Source organism: Dipteris shenzhenensis, chromosome 3, assembly GCF_047967505.1.
Source record: "Dipteris shenzhenensis isolate YYH24624 ecotype China chromosome 3, Dip_SZ_1.0, whole genome shotgun sequence".
NCBI lineage: Eukaryota > Viridiplantae > Streptophyta > Polypodiopsida > Gleicheniales > Dipteridaceae > Dipteris > Dipteris shenzhenensis.
In genome coordinates this window covers 60933522-60956448 of record NC_141598.1, presented here as the reverse complement: position 1 = coordinate 60956448, position 22927 = coordinate 60933522, and positions in this window count along the sequence as shown.

Below are 22927 nucleotides of genomic sequence, written 5' to 3'. Positions count from 1 at the left end.
TGGAGAGCCGCGGGGGAGCTATAACAATGGGGAAGGAGAGGAAGGGAGAAAAACAAAGGGCTAAGGAGAGGATATATGGCTATGGCGAGGAGGAGAAGAGGAGCTGTGAAGCTGTGGCGATGGCTGGCGATGGAGATGGAACTGCGAAGCTCTGTGGCTATGGCGAGTAGAGCTGGAGGAAAATTGCGAGGGACATTTCGGGCTTAAGAACAAGGGCTCTAACGGCTGTGTAAATGGTGCGGTTTTTAAATGGCAGTTTCGCCCTCCGAGGGCGGTTTCCTTGTGGCCCCCACCCACTACCTCCACTCTTCAAACCGCCCAACCGCCACCCCGAGACGGTTTTGCAAAACCGCCTTCGCGGACCGAGATCCTTGCCAGGCTGGACGGAATTGCCACGCATGCAAACGCCCCTGCAATACCATGCACTAAAGTTGGTTTTGTAAAACTACTCATATTTTTCCCGTCCGCAACCTTAGACGTCCGCCATAGCCACGCTGTCGCATGCTTACTGCTTAGCACATAATCGAAGCCTCGCAGCTGCATCCAAAAGCTCGTTCTAAATCCTTCAACCGCCCTCGCGTGCTTTATCGATCCATCCATCACGGCCAACGGGTCGCTTGCCCCGACGCACACCCCCCTGGCCGTGAGCCTTCGCGTGCCCATCGGCTCCCTCTCTACCTCCCATGCCGTTTGCCCTTGCTTTCGTCGTGCGCGACAGCATGGTTTGCTTTTGAAGCATTCGATTTTGCGCGATGGGTTGCGTGCACAAAGCGCTCAGCTGCGGCGATATTGCGATTCGTGCTTCCGTGATCAATCGATGCGCGATGCGGTGGCTGTGAACGAAAATGCTCAAATCCAACTTATCCAAAGCTTTAGCACAATGTACTAGGGGGCGAACTTCGAACGACTGCGAATACTTAGCTGGAGCCGCCATAGCCATCGGCCTCAAGGTCGGGGCCTCGATGGGTGCGTCGCTTGCACTGATTCTTTTCTTTTACCTCTGATTGATCGCGCGTGCCGCTCCATCACCGTCCCCAGGTGCTTGCTTGCTCACTTCGCCAATGATCTTCTCTATGTACGCACGTCCTCTCCTGTCTCCATGTCGGCAGCTTCAGCTTCGTCTGCACTAGCCAGGCCGGCTGCCAGAGACTCCAGCCCTTCACCTCCGGTCTTGTCTTGATTCTCTCCTTTCTAGCCCACCTTCTCTTCGTCCAACAAGAGGTCGTGATTCATAACAGTCGCCACACCATCACCCCCACATCTCTCCCGGGTCGTTCTAAAATTCTGCCCGTTACGCGCACAACACCAAACTGGCTACGATGTTCTCGCTTACATTTCAGCGGGGTACAAAAAGGAAGCCATGACTGGTATACACCGCAGGATTTAAGTGATCTGTGCCTCATAGAGCTTACATTTTGTTCCACCCTTGCATGATTTCTTCCTTGCTTTCCCCTTGTTATGTGAATAAATAAAATACGACTGGTTAGCTACCCACCTTATCAAATCTCACGTTGGGAATTGGGATCATATAAATAAGATTTCAAGTTTTATTTATAAATCGCAATATTAGAATGCTGTTTAAAAGTTTTCAAATTGAATCTCCAGAGACTACTTAAGCTTTGCTGACATGGCCCATCCACATGGCTGAAAAGATTACAAGCCCTGCTTCCAAGACAATCCACGTGGCATTTTTATACTTGTCAAAAACTTTTCTTTGACACGCAACTTTTTTACTTATGTACCACATAAGCTCTGCTGATAGGGATGATCCACGTGGCATTTCTAAATTACTTGTCAAACTTTTCTTTGACACGCAACTTCTATTTTCTTCATTTCCTCCCCCCCACCTAAAATGTATTTTAAAACGTGGTTTTTGACCCTAGGGAGAGCATTTTTTTAACGCCCTTTGTACATCTCTCTCTCTCTCTCTCTCTACATATATATATATATATATATAGTCCTCATTACAAGAACACAATGATACAAAATAAAGCATTAAGGCTTCCAACTCAATATGAAAATCAAAATGGTACGCATAAGTGCATATCCATATTCAAAAAGATATAGTATATCTACGTACTAGATCTCCCCCAATGAAAGGATATTGTAGATCTTCCCGCTACAATATGAGAGCCGCTAATAAAAAAAGACGTCTATGTAGTATTCTGAGAGTACTTGGTCGATGCCTATACTCTGGAGTTCTAGTGACGCGACTTGTATCTACGTAAGTTTTAAAAAAAAACATTAAGAATAATAAATATTCAATAAAAAATTAATTGCATGTTCAACGTTAGGATACTTACGTTCGCGCACTGGTGGTCGCATAATAAGCCTCAAAAAGCTATATGTGTAATCACCGGTTGTGGCCCTAATAAAAACATGCCAAAGCCCATGTGGTATGTATCCTAAGTAGCTTACACAGAGATGGTGTGTGGACTGGCAAGTCCTGTAGCTCTATGAGCGTGAATTTTGTAAAAACCAAGAGGAAAATACTCCCATACAAAAGCCCAGTTGCGCATCTTCAAAGTACCTATAACAAGAATGTATTATCCCTTTTAAACACTTGTGTATAAACCAAAAAAATGTACACTCTTGAGATGAGCATGTAGGAGAGTCTAGCAAAAATACACTCACGTGTGCACTCCTTCCACCCCATTTGGAGGGCCAATCTCTCTCAAGTTCTACTTCATTCTCATCCATGAGCATCCTGCATCCAAGATCATGACAAGTGGTATTAGAGCCTTGATCCTCTACCTATGTGAATTGCCATGTGGAAGTTGTGGCACGGTTTGACATCAGCATGACCATCAGGAGCAGAATCAGGGGGTCTCTCCTTCTATGTTCCTCGTTACATTATAGTTTGCTTTTGTTGCTTGTCGCACACTACACAGTCTACGTGTGGCAACTGTCCTCTCCAAAATACGAAAAGTCTCTAGTGGCACAGAGACCCCACTGCCGTACCCTCTGTCATGTAATGGCCACGTGGTACCCCCGCATGAATTACCTTCACCGCCAACCTTAGTAGCCCTCACTCAGAGAGCACCGAGCAGCCTAGTGGTACGCCTTGCCATGTGCAGTGGCACAGCCACCACATAATTAAGGCCGCTCCCCGTTTCTGGTAATAATCACGCCCCCAGGCTCCGAGGATAGCCGTTGTCGCCTCCTTTAAGACCAAACACAATAGTGTAGCGAGAAGCCGCCCACGTGGTGCGTACTATTGCACAGAGCGTGCAGTCTGCAACCTACACCGTGCCTTGTGGCACATGTAGTCACTTCTAGCCAAGTAGGCATCACACGTCAGCACCTCTGGCGGTGCTTGCAGGGTCTAGACCCACCAAGCCCAACATCAGCCCCGCCACGCGCTGTCGCCTGCAACCACCGTCGGTGCCTCTGTTGCCTTGCAACTATCCCTGCCAGTTGCCACTGTCATGCCATTTCAAAAATCCTCCCCCCCTTGCATTTGGAAAAGAAAATCACCCCCCCCTCCCTTAATTCCCTCTGAGTTTCCTTTCCCCCCCCCCCTTATTTCCTCTAATTCCCCCCTTTTTTTTCCCCTTCCCCCCCCCTTACCTTGCAATTAAGAAAAAAGGGAAAAAAGGAGAGAAAGGGGCCATTATAAATCACAAGAGTCGAAGAAGCACCATTGAGTCGCGGCAAGAACATGGAGTGGACGCTTCATTGAACGGGCGTGGGGAAGTACCACTATTTTTAAACTCCTTTTTTCTATCACATTTAAGTTCATTTCACACAATTGAAAACTTGATTAGTTTCAGTTGCATTTTCAAACATGGAAGATAATCAAGAATTCACACCTGAAAATGTTTCACAACTCACATTAAACCTCATGGAAACAACACCTTACACCCTTATCTACCAAAACGTATTTGATCCATTATCCGATAACCCTCAGCCACCTACCAAACCTCCACCAAAAACACCATCACCACTACACTACCCAGACAATGCAATCCAAGAATTTCTTCAAGGATTGTCGGTAGTCATAAGTGACACAATTCAAAGAGAAATGCCCTTAAAAAGGAAATTATTTGAGGATTAGGCAAACCCTTTAGAAAAGACTAAGAAAAGAAGGTTTGATCCTAAGGAGCGGCTTGAATTTCCGAAGTACGACGGGGTTAGGCAACTGGAGAAACTCCTCGATTGGATTAGACATTTCCAATTGTACTTTGTACAATTTGATCGTACGGAAGATGAGAAGTTAGCACTAACTACTATACATTTAGAGAAGGATGCGTTACTTTGGTGGTTCGTATGCCAATCGGAAATTAGTCCAACCAAGGAGTGGTCTAAATTCTTAGAAGAAATAAAGATGACATTTCTCCCGCTTAAGTATAAGGAGGATCAAATGTTTAAATGGGAGAAACTGTAGCAATTTGATAGGGAGACAGTGAGCAAATACACAACGAAATTTTGGCATTTATCTCTAGAGTTCACAACGAAGACGGAAGAGAAGAAATTTTATAAGTATCTCTCGAGTCTTAGACCAAACATCTGACATGAGTTGGAACTCCTAAACCCAACTAAGTTAAAGGATGCCATTAGATTGGCTGAGGCAGCAGAGAGAAGTAACACATGAGGCGTGAACTTCACAAAGTAGACCCTTTGTTCAATCAGTTAATTCTAAACAAAATGGATGATGCTTTCCTAGGCAAGCAGGAGTATGAACAATTAGTAGCAAACCAACAGGGAAATCTACTCTAGGTGGACATGTGAAACCTCCATTCATGCCTCCTCAAGAAAGCGATAGATTATTTAAGGAAAGAAAATGTTTTGAATGCAAAAAGGCGACAAATCATAGATTCTATGATTGTCTAGAGTTAAAAAAGAAGATGGGTAAGACCAATGTAGCTAGGGCGTCTCACCCTAAGCAAGAGGGCGAACCTTGTTGTAGAAATATTGAAAATAATAAAACGAGCAATAATGCTAGTTTGCATTACACCTTTAGTCGACACGACTTATTTAAGTTACATGGGTATGTTGGGGGCCAACGTATCATCGTCCTCATGGATGATGGTAGTAACTACGATATTATTTCAGATAGGTTGGCTAATGTAGTCAAAGCTAGGAAACGGCCTTTGAGGGATATGAGTATTAGTGCTACATTTAGAGGAAATGAAGAGCAATGTACTTCTAAAGTCAAGAACTTGCCCTTCAAGATCCAAAAGTATGAAGATTGTAGAGACTATCTTGTTGCTCCTCTATAGGAAGTCGACTTGATTCTAGGCAAGTCTTGGAGGTATGATTTCCAACCATCTATGGATGTAAGGAAACATACTTGTACCTTTGAGCACCAAGGTACGACGATCACCTTAAAAGGTGAGCGAGATATTTCCCATATTCCGCTCATATCTCATACTAGAGCTAAAAGAGAGTTACGTAAGGGAGTGAGTTGTAGTGTGATATACATTAGGGAAGTGAAGCCTGAACATAGTAATCAGGAATGTCAACATTTAGAGTGCCTTTAAAAATTCGATGATCGATTTGCTAGTGACGATCAGCATGAGTTGCCTATCTCTAGACCCGAAGATCATACTATTGAGTTGATTCCAAAGTCCTCTCCTCCATGTAGAGCGCCCTATCAAATGAATAAGGTAGAGCTAGAGGAGGTAGAAAAGTAAGTTGCGGACTTGCTAGAGAAAGGTCTAATCAGGCCAAGTAGTTCACCTTTTGGTGCTCCATTCCTTTTAGTGAAAAAGAAGGATGGAACCTTTAGGATGTGTATTGATTATAGATCCCTTAACAAGTTAACAATTAAGAATAGGTTTCCTATACCTAGAGTTGATGACTTGTTAGACTCCTTGAAAGGTGCCAGGGTATTTAGCAAATTGGATTTAAAGTCAGGTTAGGATGAGGGAAGAAGACGTGCATAAGACTGCCTTTAGAATGCAAACATGGCATTATGAATTTGTAGTTATGTCCTTTGGGTTGACTAATGTACCTACTACCTTTCGTAGGCTAATGAGAAGAGTTCTTCAACCATACATAGGCAAGTTCGTATTGATGATATTTTAGTTTATAGCCAAAATGAAGAACACAAGCAACATCTTGCACAAGTGATGGAATTGCTTCGGGAGAACCAACTCTTCCTGAATATAAAAAAGAGTGAGTTCTTTAAGAAGGAAATATAATATTTAGGCCATGTCATCAATGAACATGGAATTTAGGTTGATCCAACCAAGGTGAAAGTTATAAAGGAATGGCCTGTCCCTACGAATGTACATGAACTAAGATCTTTCCTTGGTTTATGTAGCTATTATAGGAGATTCATATTGAATTTCTCTAAGATTTCATCACCACTTACTGATGTACTTAAGAAGCAGTCAATGTATCATTGGGGTGATAGACATTGGAGTGCCTTTGAGAACTTGAAGCTGGTTTCTTTAATGACTAGCTCTGTGTTAGTTTTGTTGAACTTTCATAAGCCTTCTTTTGTCATATGTACAGATGCTAGTGGAACATCCATTGGAACTATACTAATGCAAGAGGGATAGGGCCATAGCCTTTGAAAGTCAAAAACTTCAAAGTGCTGAATTAAAGTATAGCACGCATGAGAAGGAACTATTAGCCATAGTTCATGCTTTGAAGTTATGGAGATAGTATCTTTATGGATCTGACTTCAAGGTTAAGACAGAGCAACAAAGTATTAAGCATTTGTTTTCTCAACCAATAGTTTCACCCTCTGCAAATGAAGTGGGTAGAATATCTTCAAGGGTTTGGACAACCTGAGTTAGAATATCAACCTAGTAAGGAGAACATAGTTGCAGATGTAGTAAGTCATAGACCGAGTGTAAACTATGTCTCCATAGTGAGAGAAGAATCTCTTAGTGCAATGAAGGATGCCCACAAAGGTGATAAAGAATTTGGGACTATCTATGATGCGTTACTTCAAGGACAAGGTGATTCTTTAGAGGGATGCAATTCATGATGGGTATTTTCTTAGAGGACATTTCATTTGTGTACCCTCCACTTTTAGATCCCTAGTTTTTGAAGAGATGCATAGTAGTCCCTATTCTGGACATAGAGGTATTAGAGGACCATTGATAGAATTTCAAGAAAGATATTTCTATTGGTCAAGATTGATGAGAAAGGACGTAACTAATTTAGTCCAACATTGCTTAACTTGTCAAAAAGTTAAGAGTAAGACACCAGGATTACTTTAGCCATTACCCATACCTAGTGAGAGGTGGGAGCATATTACCATGGACTTTGTATCAAGATTCCCAAAGACAAGGACACAAAATGAGAAAATTCATAACGTTATAGATAGATTTAGTAAACATGCCCATTTCATTCCATGTAAGAAGAACATAACTGCCATAGAAACCCGCTAAGTTATTTGTTAAAAAAATCTTTAGATTACATGGATTATCTAAATCCATTACATCAGATAATGATCCCAAGTTCCAAAAGCCAATTTTGGCAAGCTCTTTTCGAGAACTCAGGAACCAAATTGCAATTCTCCACTACATACGACTGATGGACAAAGTGAAATAGCTAACCAAGCTATTGTCCAATTGTTACGTAGTTAGGTCCATGGCAATCCTACCCTATGGAAATTATATTTACCTCTATTAGAGTTTGCATATAACAACTCCACCCATTCTGCTACCCGCAAGGCACCATTTGAGATCATCTATCATGGCCAAGTCCTTCCCACACCCACTGCCATAGAAACCACTAAGTTATTTGTTAAAGAAATCTTTAGATTACATGGATTATCTAAATCCATTAAATCAGATAATGATCCCAAGTTCCAAAAGCCAATCTGGCAAGCTCTTTTCGAGAACTTAGGAACTAAATTGCAATTCTCCACTACATACGACTGATGGTCAAAGTGAAATAGCTAACCAAGCTATTATCCAATTGTTACGTAGTTAGGTCCATGATAATCCTACCCTATGGGAATTATATTTACCTCTATTAGAGTTTGCATATAACAACTCCACCCATTCTGCTACCCGCAAGGCACCATTTGAGATCATCTATCATGGCCAAGTCCTTCCCACACCCATTGCACATTTAGGAGATAGGATTTTAGCAGCTGATCAGTTTGCTGAAGATGTGCAGGAAGTACTTACACAGGTTAAATCACATATTCAGTGAGCTCAAGAAGTGTACAAGAAGGCTCCGAATATGAAGCAAAAGGATGTACATTATGAGAAGGAATATTAGGTTATTTTAAAGATTGACAAAAGGTGTATAAAGAAAATCCGAGGAGATACCAAGTTTGTAAAGCTAGCAGGAAAATACTATGGACCTTTCCAGGTTTCAGAGGTTATACATCTAGAGGGAACTCCAACATCATACAGGTTGACATTGCCTACCAGTTGGAGGATGAAGAATGGTTTCGATGTTAGCATCTTGAAGCCATTTGAAGGTGAACCACCGGTGTGAGGCCTATTGAAGAAGAAGAACCAAAACTTGAAGACGGGGTAGAATTACTTGTTCTGGAACGAATACTCTTTCATGAGGTCAGGAGTACCATGAATAGACATAGATCTCAATATTTGGTAAAGTTTAAAGGATATCCTATGGAAGATGGTCAATGGTTCAATGAAGATCACTTGAAGGATTACCCTGCACTTGTTGAAGATTATTTGAAGATTACCCCGCACTTGTTGAAGATTATTTGAAGGCACACATATGAGGACATCTGCTTCTCTAAGCAAGAGGGCATGTCATGACATGATTATTTGTATTAGATCCTAGTGGATCATTCTAGGGAATTTGGCACGATTACCCTATGGTTGTAACATTGTAAATTGGCCAATTGGATATAATAAAATATGCACATATGCATTAGGTCCTGGGATGGCTAGGAAAGGGTAGTATTGTGCATGGGTATTGCATTAATCAATGGTAGGCATAAAGAGTCATAGGCTAAGGGTAGAATAATGGGGTATGCTCAAGGAATGTGATCCCAGGAGGCATGAGGGTTGTACCCTCTCGCATCATTCATGGTGTGTGAGTATGGGCATTTGCATGCATATGGATTGTCGCTTGAGATGAGCATGTAGGAGAGTCTAGCAAAAATACACTCACGTGGGCACTCCTTCCTGCACCCCATTTGGAGGGCCGATCTCTCTCAACAAGTTCAACATCATTCTCACCCATGAACATCCTGCATCCAAGATCATGACAAGTGGTATTAGAGCCTTGATCCTCTGCCTATGTGAACTGCCATGTGGAAGCTGTGGCACGGGTTGACATCAACGTGACCATCAGGAGCAAAATCAAGGGGTCCCTCCTTCCACGTTCCTCGTTAAATTATAGTTTTCTAAATTTCTTGCTTGTCGCACATTACACAGTCTACGTGTGGCAACTGTCCTCTCCAAAATATGAAAAGTCTCCAGTGGCATAGAGACTCCGCCGTCGTACCCTATGCCATGCAGTGGCCACGTGGTACCCCTGCACCAATTACCTTCACCATCATCCTCAGTAGCCCTCGCTTAGAGAGAAATGAGCAGCCCAGTGGTGATGAGTAGCCCAGTGGTGCATCTTGCTGTGCGTAGTGGCACAGCCACCGCATAATTAAGGCCACTCTTGATTTTTGGTAATAATCACGCCCCCCAAGCCCTGAGGATAGCCGCTGCCACCTCTTTTAAGGCTACATGTAGCAGCGCAGTATGAAGCTGCCCACATGGTGCATACTATCGTGCACATCATGCAGTTTGGAGCCTATGCCGTGCCTTGTGGCGCACATAGTTGCTTCTAATCGGATAGCCGCCACACATCAGTGCCTCGATGGTGCTCGTAGAGTCCAAACCCGCTAGCTAGTGTCATGGTGAATCCAGGTATCATCTTTCAGGTTTTCAAGCTACCTCTAGTCAATGAGGAAGATATGGTAGAAAAGGAGGTCGAGGCAGATATGTTGTGGAAATTCGGGGAACCAGAATCTGGAAAGAAATACTTCTTACTATACACGTTGACAACAGTTGGAATGGTATCTCGAGCGAATGCAGCTACTTGTGAAGATGAATATGATGTCTCGGGAGAGCTATGCCTTTATCCGAGCCACAAAGAAGGGTGCTCAGATTTTATAGGCCAATGTCCTCTACAAATGGTTGATGGCCGAGGTGACTAGTAGGAAGGGGTTATCTACCTCGAACCAACACTCTAAGATCGGGCCATTTATTTCAGCTCTCTTTGAATTCCGTTGGTAGTCCTCGGTGCAAATAAAGGAAAATCCCAATGCAGAGGTGTGTTTTAAGAACAAACAGGATGTAGATGAAGAGGCTAGGAAATGACAGATAGTGAAAAACTTCATGGCTACCACTTACAGCACCAAAAAAGCACATCAAATGGTCTTGAATACACCTTTGGTAGAGTCCTTGTGGGAACTACCACTTGGAGGAAGAGACCTCTTGACAGAAATGCCCAGCATCAAGAGAGACAAATGGATCAGAGTTAATCTGAAGTAATTTGCAGCAACCAACCTTCATGCCAGATTTTCCAATGCCAAGATGACTCGTGAAATCCCAATAGTCCCAGCTCGGTCGTTAGCCTCAACACAGACAATTGATACTGGCTTACTTAACACAGTGTCTAGAACAGAGCTTGAATATGCAATGGGAATTGTCTACAAATTCCACGAGCAACAGAACAAGATCCAAGAAAATTTCCTCATGCAGACGCAGACTGACAGAGAAGACAAACAATTGTTATCTCACATTGCAGAATTAGAAAAGCAGGGTAATCAGTTGGCCAAGCTACAAGGGTAGATAATGACATAGACAAAAGCCCATGAAGAGGCAATGGCAACCAAGGAGGCCCAAGTGCAACAACTCAAAGTCAAGTGACAGTGCAACAATAGTGCCTCCCAACAATCACAAGCTGCTGGCTTGCTGAAATGAAATTTGAGCTTTATCTGCAATTGGAAAGGCTCACAAGTGATTACATGCACATCCAGGTTGAGAACACACTACCGAAGGGCAGAGTCAACGCCTTGGCAGCTGTCAAACAACAGCTTAAAGCAATGACCAAGGGAGATGCAGAGATTGATGGTGTCTTTATGTCGGCGGAAACCTCACAGGAATTGTGGGCCACCATCAAGTGCAGAATGATGATCATTTTGCTAAGAGGCCCTATGAGGAGTTCTCCTCAGCTCCCTACACACATGACATCATGGCCTCACAGATAAGTGAGCTGAAAGCAACAATCCAGCATCTTATTGATTGCCTTATGGACTTTGAGGCACTACAATAGATGGATCCTATTGATTCAGACAAGCTAGAAGTGTTAGCTGCTTATGTCAGAGCCCAAGAGGACAACACAGAGGTTGATGGTGTCTTTATGTCACCAAGGAGCTACATGATATGAGGATTCAACTCGTGGAGACCTCACTGGAATTGTGGGCCACCATCAAGAGCAGAATGATGATCATTGCTAAGAGGCCCTATGAGGAGTTCTCCTCGGCTGCCTACACACATGACATCATGGCCTCACAGATAAGTGAACTAAAACCAACAATCCAACATCTTACTGATTGCCTTATGGACTTTGAGGCACTACAATAGACAGATCCAGTGTTCGCTGCTTATGTCGGAGCCCAGGAGGACAACACAGAGGAGAATATGCAGATCAACATGTTCATGGCAGAAGAGCCACACACTATAGATACAATGCACATCACAAACACCATGGTAGATCTGAGAGATGCTTCACCACCAACTCAAGGGGAGGAGATTTGGAATGACACAGAGGGTCTTGCAGATAACAAACTTGAGGAGCAGGATACCTCGGATGGGGGAGTGGAAGACACCAATTTCAGAAGACCAAAGCATGGAGACAGAACAATAGGGCGGACCCTTTGTTACATCAATCCCACATCCAGAGATGCCCACAGCTGAACCCGTGGACCTACTGAATATGAAGGAAGCCCTTAAAATCATGTGTACCTAGACAATTGACTTGAAATATGTCAAAGATTAGTTCATGTAAAGAATAGATTCTCAAGGATTCGAGTCAACACTTTTTTGTTCCAAGAAAAAGTAGTCCACCGGGAGTGCCAGGTGTTAGGGGATAACCCAGCACCAAGTGGAACACACTTTTGTAATCGATATAAGTAATAGTAGTAGTGGGGAAAATAGCCATATGGGCAGTTATAACTGTTTGGACTCTTACAAAACATAGTCATGGTAGGATTAGACTGAAGTGTAACAGCCTTCTCTCTTCACTAGTTGAATATTATGAGGAGAAGAGCAAGTTGTACTGTTAGTTGTTGGAAGAAGAAATCTTTTTGCTCCTATCTTTCTGTGTTATGTCTACTTTTGACTTGAATGATAGATTTTTGAGTTAATACACAGTCCGACTTGTGTCTGACTACCTTCTGGTTTCTACATTGTCTTGTTGCCTCGCATAGTTGATACATCTTTCTGTTCTAGGTAAGTTTAGCCCATAAGAGTACCAATTTCTCCAAGCCTAGTGTTTTAAGGTCAATGGATTGGCCCACTAGAGAGACATTGTTTCTTTCCATAGTACAATAGATTTGGAAGGAGCGAATCCAGCAAATGGTCATCAAGACCATGTTATGGCACTTTGTAGTTTCTAGCATGGTTTTGTTTGTCATCTCCACTACTCAAGCTAGGTGTATATAGGTTAGATCAAGTGTGAACTCGTGTGTCTGCGAGGGAATATAGCTCGAGAAGAAACGTCCTTTGCAGGAGAGCGCATGCGCAGAAAGATTGTAGAGGATGTGGAAATCCTGCTGGTGGATGTGAAATAGTTGCCCGTGGCAGCTCAACATCCTTATTCCTCCTCGGAGTATTTGCTTGAGCGTCAACTCCAATTCTACATTGCTCATTTTTGCCAGCATTAGAGTAGCCAGCTATGGTTCTCAAAAAGATGCAATGATACACATGCTATCACCTTACTTTGCATGTAGCCAAAATTTGTAGCAGTAGCTTCTTCTTCGTTTCCTTGTTGCAACTGGCTATGGCTGTTACAACCGCCCTACAGTAGCTTTTCCCGACCTTTCTCATAGCCCATCAATGAACCCACATCAACTACCCCGCCTTGCCATCAGCCCTATCTTCGATCCGCATTCCCCATTTTGGCCACCTGGCTGTGACTATGCTTCCATCTCGCAGCATCCAATTGAACTCAAATCACCAATTTCCGGGTCGTAACGCAAGAATACAAAGCAACGCATATCATCACGTTCCAGTCCTTGTGTACCTCAATTGTGGTTTTAATTTGGCAAATATGGAAAGAAAATCCCCTCACCGTATCTACGCAAAATATTAACGTAGATGTTTGCGAGATTGGCTATGGCGACCAGATATGCGACCATCCCATGCTTTTGAGCTTGCAAGCTATGACTATGGCGACCATTCATGGCTTTTGAGCTTCCATGGCTATGGCGACTATCCCGCTTTTGAGGTTGCAAGATCTGGAAATCTTCCTTCCGGTGATCTCCTTTTAATTCCATGACTACTGGTTTGGCTTCTTCGATCATTAACTCAGACATATTTCAACGCTAATGCTCCTGCATTGGGAGCTCATAGGATTCAATTGCTGTAGCTATTGGCCTTGGGTGGCCTTCATCACACTAGCTTTGCCGTTGCTTGCACTCCTTGCTTATGGTCTCGGTCTTTGCCAATATTTCGAGGAGTTCTTGCAATTCTGCTCCCAAGTGCTCTCGTTGGCTGCGAATTCTTTGGCACAACTCTAAAATGTCGTCAGCTGTGAACGTCGCTTGGACCTCCTTGAGCTTCACTTGAGAGATAGACACGTTGTCATCCGCGAGATTGACGTGGGCTTTGAGAATCTCTACTCGTTCTCTGAGCGCCATGTCTGAGACCATTCACTGCTTTTAAGCTTTCCAGCTATGGCTATGGCGATCATTCACCGCTTTCACTGCTTCTGAGCTTGTGAGCTATGGTTATGGCATCCATTGACCACTTCTGAGCTGTCCAACTAAGTAGATTGACAACTGTGATGCTCCTCATCATCGCTGAATCACCCAGGAGGAAATCAACTCTCTAGATAGTCTCTTGACTACAAACCGAAGGAGAATCCTAGCCAGTCTATCAAGTCCATGCAAATTTGTAGCTCAAGGGTGAGCAGCTTCTCATTAGCTCATGATGCTTGCGGGCTTGTAATGCATCATGAGACTTGAAAGCTGCTTCATTGCCTTCACTAGACATCCATCGAGCGTCCATCCTCGTGGAGTTTTGGGAAGAAGTTCCTTTCGCAGCATTGTCGCTCTCATTCTCGACTTTTGTCTATTGTCGAAGGAGGGACTTATCATCATGGTGTGCTATAAGATCACTCTATAGGGGAGACTATGGCAAAAAATTCCAAGACATTTCCACGGTTTTCAAGTGTGTTTGGTTAATTTCCTTGAGAATGATTGTTTGCCATGCGATTGTGTATTCACGTAATCACGTGAATTTTCTTATGATTACATGTCGTGATGACGTATTTCATGCATTCACGGATACAATGATGCCTTTATGCTATCAGGTGGCCTTGATCTGGAAACTGGATACATACCGGCGGTAGTACGAACACTACCGGTGGTATCTTAGTACCGGTGGTAGTTCTAATACTACGGTAGTTTAACACAATACTACCGACGGTAGTATTAACCTTATCACCGATAATTTTATTACCACCGGTAGTTAAAGGATTCCCGCCAAGAATAGTAGCACTACCGGTGATAGTATGTTACTTACCATTGGTAGTACTAAGTAGTACTCCTACCGGCATAATATAATAATTACCGGTGGTTGTACTACCGCCCCAAGATATATGCCAACCACCAGATTCATTTTCACTAACAATGGATTGAGAAGAGGTAAAAATCCTCCTCTCTCCAAGTCTTGGCCGAGGGGCCTAGTCCAGAAAGTGGTTCTTGGTCCCGCGTCCTAAATAGGATAGGGGGCTAGTTGGAACCACGACCTAGAACTAGGTTTCCTTGGCGCTCCATATAAAGGGTGGGTTTTTTTTTCAAAATTTTTAAGAAATTATCTTGCATTTTTTGCATGCATGCATTGAAAGAATCATTTGTTGCATTGAAAGTTATTAATCTTCAAACTTTTACATTAATGCATCCAGCATGATAACTCATTTGCATTTCATGTAATTACAAAATAAGAATGCATAGGGTGGGAGTTATTGTCAGATACCGGCCTGCTCACTATTCTGTGGCAACCGCAACTATTTGCTTGTGTCAAACAAGAAAGCTTTCCTCCACACACACACAGCAAGATCTAATTGCAAGCATGGCCTCAACCGCCGACACTAAGCAAAAAGTAGGAGAAGAGCTAAGTAAGGGCAAGTGCAAGAGAGTGATGAGGAGCATTCGGGATGCCTTTTTTATTAGGGTGTGCAACATGGAGGAGAGTGAGATGGAATCAACCCTCTCTAGTTTAGAGGGAGTTAGCACTATGAAGAGGAGGATTCTTAATGATGCTAAGACCAGTTTGTAGTTTGAAGGTCATGCTGACCTTGCAAGTCGGGTGCAATGGGAGACAGATGCCATGCTTTGAGTTGATAGCTTTATTGGGAATGCAGAGATCCGCTCCAATGAAGAATGCAATGTAGACCCTACTCTTGCACAAGAGTTTGATGTCTTCAAATTAACACAATTGACGGGTGTATGGGCCAAGCACAAGAATAAGGTCGTTGCATCATGTCGCCATGTCATAGTGGCTAAGAGTTGGGAAAGTAAGGCTACAGCAGCTTATGGGTGAGCTACGTCCCTGGTTACAGGTGAAGAGCAGCCAACCTCTAGACCCTCTCAACCATTGAGAGCTGATGAGGTTCAAAGGGCACAACATGTGGCTAGTAATTAGACAGAGCGTCAATCTTGGCCTATGTCATAGAGAGGGAGATCCAAGTTGGCGAGAAAATCGGCTCAGGATCTTATGGGACTATATTTAAAGTGCGGTTGGTAGGAGCTGTAGGGTTGCCATATCACGTGGAATATGCCAAAAAGAAGTACAAGGGCAATGCATACACGAGAAGCAAGGAGAGAAGAACTCATGCATATTTTACATCCATTCCTTGTATGTGTGATCACACCAACCCGAGAAGAGCCACTGTGGACCATCATGCCATACTTTAATGGCGGTAGCTTGTTGCAGTTCCTTCAGATTTTGCTAATGGACTAGGGCAAGTTCACACGCTACTTCCACCATGTTCTAAGAGGAGGAGCGGATCTGATGGCCACAGCAAGCGGGGAAGTCCAAGCTACATTGGAGAAGAAAGATATTGCTCGAATCAATGTCTTTTGTGAGAATCTCCTCCATATCATTCATGCACTTGTGGATGGTTTGGCAAGGCTGCACCGAGAAGGTGGATGCACATAGACCTACACCCGGGCAACATCTTATTGGATTTTGTTGGAAAGTGTAGATGCCGAGTAGGCATCATAGACTAGGGGATGGCCATGGACTTCTCCGAGAGTCAAAAGGCATTCAAGCATCTGAAGAACTTGCACTCTTTGGAGATAGATGCCGACTTTGCTGAGAGTTCGCAGGAAAGAGAAAGAGCATGGGCGGAAAAGTGGCATGCACCCAAGCTACAAGAAGTAGCCTTAAGAGGCAGATATACATGCCATGTAGATACCTATGCATTGGGATGGATCATTGTTGAGATGATTCAATTTTTTGAAGATGCCTGGGGTTATCTTGAGAATGATCGAAAAATGCCTCCTTCTCATGTTATTAATGCCAGCGTATGGACAAATGATGCATCGAATTGCCGATCAAAGAAAGCCAATCTTCGTAGAAGGGAAGGCACTAATTGTGTGAAAAACCATGTCCTTTTGAGCATGAAACCATCTCTGGTGTCACCTGCTGCCTCTAGAATTATCTACACTAAGTAGCCATGCTGGCCACCTCTTGCCACATACTCGTGCATGCATAAACTCGCCAATCACCTAACAGTTAACATGCATGGACTGATCTTTGGTTGGCATCCATGCCTAATTGATTTTTATGGGCTAATCCCTACTAGTCCCTTCATCATTGGACATCCAATAGTTCAGATGCTACAATCCAATGATGAGGCTTTTTCATTGCCTTCCTCTTCTTCATGCTATTGCTCTTTGTTTTTTCCTTTCTTTATAGATGAATGACCTCTTTTTCGAGTACTTGTAGCCATATTAGAACTTGGTATCGCAACTCGCGAAGTTCTCGCCCTCAGCATTTGGCATCGTGGTTTAGTTTTTAGAGGCTCTATCAAAACTACTTTAGACTACCCTCTCACTACCCTACTTCTTCCTCTATTTCCTGCACTTCAAGTGTATTGAAGGGTTGTATTTGTTCTTGCATTCCATCACCTTCTTGAGTTACATCATCCAAGTGAGCATCCATGTGTGTGACCCCCTCATCCAAGGCTACCGCATGTGTCTCAAACCACTTCACTTCCTCTCTCATCTATACGACCCTGAACCAAGGTTGTATGTTGTGCCTCATCCCATGCAGCTTCTGCCTCATGTGTAAATCCTTTTACCTTATGTCCCTATACGATGGCATATTGGAAGTATTCCAGCATTATCTTTGACTGCATTCTCTTTGCTTCCACAATGGGGAATTGATCCCATACAAGTTTGAGGATCTCCAATGGAGGCATCAATTCAAGAAATTGGTTTGCTTTTGGAGTGAGCATCACAAAGTGCTCTGCATCTTTCTTGGACTAAACAAACTGTCTATTGCAAGTTCTAGATGTGGTGTAAATTGTGACTAAAGTGTTGTCCTCTTATTGTGATTTCGAGCAAAAGTGCCCCCATCAAGCATATTGCGTTTTCCAAAAGTTGCACCCCATGGCTCCTCATGTTCCTCGAAATCCCTCTTTGTCATCTCTAAGAATATCTTCTCTTTGTTTTCGACCAAGAACCAAGCTCTCTTAGTGGTCTTAAGTACACTCCATTGCGGGAAGTCCTTTGGGGCATAATCATAGACAAATATTGAAACATCAACATCCATGACAATCTTGGCAACTTGGAAACTTGTGTCTCCTCTAAGGCAAACTAATCTATGCTAATCTAGACTACACCAACCATTGAAGCGAATAAAAGCAAGAAATAATTTCTTTTCCAAAGTTCTTATTAATTTGCTTAGGTTATAAGTGTACATAAAAAGTAAATTTAAATATCAATTTCAAGTTAGAAGGTCAGTGTTCTCCAACTACTAAATTTATAACCTAAATAAAATAAAATTTTAATTTTTAAAAAGGAGAAAAAAATATATAACTTTATATTTTAAATTAATTTCATTTGGAAAAATAAATCTCTAAGTACTAAATTTACAATGCAAATAAAATTGAATTTGACAAATTTAAAATATAAATTAAATTAAATTTAAATTTTAACTAATAACAAATTTGAAACTTAAATAAAGTCAAATTTACTAAACTTAAAATGTAAAAATACAAATAAATTTAAAATTTTAAAAAGTACAAGAAATTAAAATTTTACATTGTTACTAATTTAATAATTATCTAACAACTAAATTCAATTTTTAAATAAAATAAAATTTTAATTTTTTTAAAAATTTGAATTTTAAATTCTTTCCATTTCATTTTTAATAATACTCGGTTCTTACGATTCTTAATTAGGTACAATTTTAAAAAATATAAACTAAAAATTATAAAAGTGAGATGATTTTAAATCTTTAAAAAGGTTGCTTCAAAATTCAAATTTTAAATTTTGAGATACTCTTCTCTCTACGATTTTAAATGTTTAAAAATGTTGTTTCAAAAAAAGAGGGAGAGGGCTTGGGGGGGGAGGGGGTGTGCGTATGGCGGGGGGGGGGGTGCATGGCGGGATGAGGGAGAGGGGAAGAAATTCAAAATTTGAATTCTGAGGCTCTCACGATTTCATTCCTCTTGTCATATGATTCATTTCTTTGTTTCTTCTTATCTTCTCCTCATTTTCATTCGTCTTCTCCTTATTTTCTACTTGGTACGACTTCATATGACTCACTTCTCAACTTCTCCTCATTTTCATTCTTACTTCGTACGACTTCATACAACTCACTCCTCAACTTCTTATGGCTCACTTCTCTTCAAAAGAGATATGATTCCATTTCTTAACTTTTAAAAATCTTTTCACATTCCCTTTCTCCCACACTTTCTTAGATTTTTGCTTTCCTCTTATGCACTCCTCTCCCTCACCATGACACTCTACTCTCTCACTCCACTCCTCTCCCTCATCGCCATGATGACCTCCCTCCACTCCTCTCCCTCACGGCAGCACTCCATTCCTCTCCCTCCACTCCCTTACTCTCTTTGCTTTCACTCCCTCACTCCTCCTCGCAACCACGACAGTTGTCGTGGCCACTTCACTCCCTCACTCCTCAGTCTCGCTGCTGTGCAACAGTGGCTGTGGCCACTCCTCCACTCCCTCATACTAAACTCCACTCCCTCACACTCTCTCACTCTCACTATCGCTATTGTGGCAGTAGCAGCTGCGACCACTCCACTCCATCACACTCCACTCTCCAACTCCTTACTCTCGCTACTGCGGCAGCAGCCACGGCCACTCCACTCCCTCACGGTCTCCAACTCCTCACTCTCACTATCGTGGTAGTGGTTGGGCTGCTCCACTCCCTCACACTACACTCCACTCGCTCTACTCCCTCACTCCTAATTCTCGTTGTTGCGGCAGTTGCCATAGCCACTCCACTCCACTCCCTCACACTACACTCCACTCTCTCCACTACCTCAACTCACTCTCACTGTCATGACAGCGGCCGCGGTCACTCCACTCCCTCACACTCTCTCACTCCTCACTCTTGCTTCCACGACAGTGGCCGTGGCCACTCCACTCCCTCCAATCCCTCACTCCCTCCACTCTCTCACTCCTCACTCTTGCTATCGTGGCAGCAGCTAGGGCCACTCGACTCACTCACACTACACTCCACTCCCTCACTCCTCACTCTCGCTACCGCGGTATTGGTCACAGCCACTCCCTTCCTCACACTCCCTTGCTCCTCACTCTCATTGCCACGGCAGCATCCCTCACACTCCCTCCACTCCCTAACTCTTCAAGCTCGCTAGAGTAAGTCGAAACATCGAGCGACTACATTCGAGCGAGCCCAGAGTTTAAGCGATGCTTGTGAGGAACTTTGTCTAAACTTATAGTAGCAATAATGTTTTACTAAAAATGGTTGGATCTACATGACACTATCAGAGATTGTTTTCACTTATTTTTACAAAGATAAAACTTACAATTGGATAACTCATAAATCCATGCAAGGCAGCAATCATTCAATGCATAACAAAGGGAAAATTTTTGGCAAGAAAACCTATAATTTGATAAATAATAAATCCATGCAAGTTAGCAATAATTCAATGGATACAAAAGGGGAAATGTTGAAATGTCTACACCTCGAGGCAGTTACTCAAAATTATGTAAGGTAGCACATGAGTTGAAGAGGTTTCTTTATTTTGTGGAGTTACATACGAACAACAATAGTCCCACCCATGATATAAAAGCTGCCCCTAGCAAAACTCATCACAAATAGCTATTTGTAGTTCATTCATTTGTATGCTACCCATATGATTTGATCCATTTTGTACATGAAATGATCATATGAATAAAATGTTTAAACTATGGAACTAATAAATTATTGATCACCTTATGACCATGATCGAACTAAATATAGATCACCTTATTGATCACCTTATGACCATGACTCTAACTAAATATAGATCACCTTCATATGTACATGACCATGTATACACCTCTGGGATGGAGGGAGGAAACTAAGGACCCGAGCTGTTGATGAGAAAAATCCATGTTTGTAAGAAAATAGAGTTTGACAAGGTCTAGCCCTAATGAAACAAAGATAAGTACAAACTTTCTAAAGCTCTAGCATTTTGACATTTTAGCATGATAAATGGATTCATTCATATCTTTCCGATCCTTGTGACTACAAACATGACCACATTTGGAGTTCAATTGACCAAGTTATGGCCCAAATAAAATTGGTAGGAGGAGCCTCCCAAGAGCCTGCGATATATCGTGGCCTCTTGGGAGGCTCCTCCTCCCATTATTTTTTTCCTTGAAAATGGAAATTTCACAAGAAAAATACATACTTTTACCCCTTTCTTCCACCCCTCCTTCTTCCTTGACCCTTGCAAAAGCATAGCCAGATTGTTTTAGAAATTGTTGTTTGTACGTACTAAGACATTTGATTACTCACAATATCATGGGTAGGATAACAATTTTAAAAGTAAGCAATGCATGATACTTTTTGAACATAAATCATCACACTAGAATGTCAAAATTTATGAAAGTCTTCACTCAAACCACCGCCTCGCTCGAAATCTGGTAATCCTCTCACTACTACAGTAGTAGCCATGGCCACGGCCACTCCTCAATCTTGTTGCCGCGGTATAAGCCGTGGCTACTCTCTCACTCCACTTCTGTCCTCTCTCTTTCTCTCTCTAAACTAGTCATTTCCAAGATGCACACAACCTGTCTTTCCACTGTCATAAGTGGAGAACCATTCCCTATGGGGAGTAACATGGAATGAAGCACCAGAATCCAAAATCCAATCCTGGGAATATGCATCATCTGAAGTGGTAAGCAACTCTGTAGATAAACTAGACATGAAGAGAACATCATTGTCACTATCATGTGTGACTGCATTGATCTCCTCGATCTTCACTTTTCCTTTGTCCTCCCTTGGACTCTCTTCCTTTTGATTTGCACCCCAGTTTGCATTCTTTTTCTTATCCTTTTGCTCTCTTTTCAGCTTGTAGCAATCCTTTTTCATATGGCCCTTCTTGCCACAATGGTAACACTCAATGTTCCGTGCCCTGGATTTGCTACGTGACTTTCCTCTTTCTTGGGACTTCCCCCTGAACTGTGATCTGCCCCTTTGCACATTTAAGGCTGCATCCTGCTTGTTGCCATCCATAGACTTCCGTCTAATCTCCTCGGCCAACAAGCTACCCACAACATCATCAAATTTCAGCACTCCACTAGGTGCAGAGTTACTGACAGCTGTACGGAAGGTATCCCATGAGGATGGCAATGAACATAAGAGAAATATTGCCTTGGTCTTCGCATCAAAATTCATTTTCTGAGCCTGAAGCTGGCTGAAAATAATATTGAATTCATTCAAGTGAGAAGCAATGGAGACCCCTTCCTTCATCTGCAGCTCAAACAACCTCTTCATGAGGTAAACTTTATTAGAGGCAGTTTCCTTCTCATAAGTGGCACACAGTTTCTTCCACAAATCTTCTGTAGTCTGCTCATTTACTACTGTGAAATAAACTGACTCTGCAAGATGAAGTCTAATAGTAGACTTTGCTAATGCATCCAACTCATTCCAATCATCCTCAAACATATCCGCAAGCTTAGCTTCAATACCTGCCAAGGGTTTAATCTACTTCTTTTGAATAAGCACATCTCTTATTTGTTCTTTCCACAAAGAAAAGTTTGTCCCATCAAACTTTTTAATGCTGAAAAACTCCTTTTCAGACATGGAAGAGGATGCCATGATACAAATGAAACAAAATCCCAAATGCTAGTGCCTGCAAGAGAGAATCACACCAAATACCAGGTGCACCCAAATGTGTATGCCACAATAGTGTGAAATATCACCAAAACTCAAAGCTCAAAGCATCAAAAGATGCATCTGACTCTCTCTCTCTCTCTAATTTTTTTCCCTTAACTTCTTTACAAGAAGATCATAAATTTGAAAATGAACTTGAAAAAGAATTACCTAGAAAAGTATTTGAGTGGAAAAAGATTTGAGTTTGGAGAAGAATGCTTTTCTTCATCTTGCTCCTCCTCTTGCTCTTGCTTGTTGAAATGGGAGAATGAATGAGAGAAAGAGAGAATATATAGGAAAAAATAGGTATTCTCCCATTGGATTTCTCCATTTTTCTCTCTTTGTCATTGGCCCCCAATCCCTTATCCTAATCTCTCATTCCCTCCCATGCT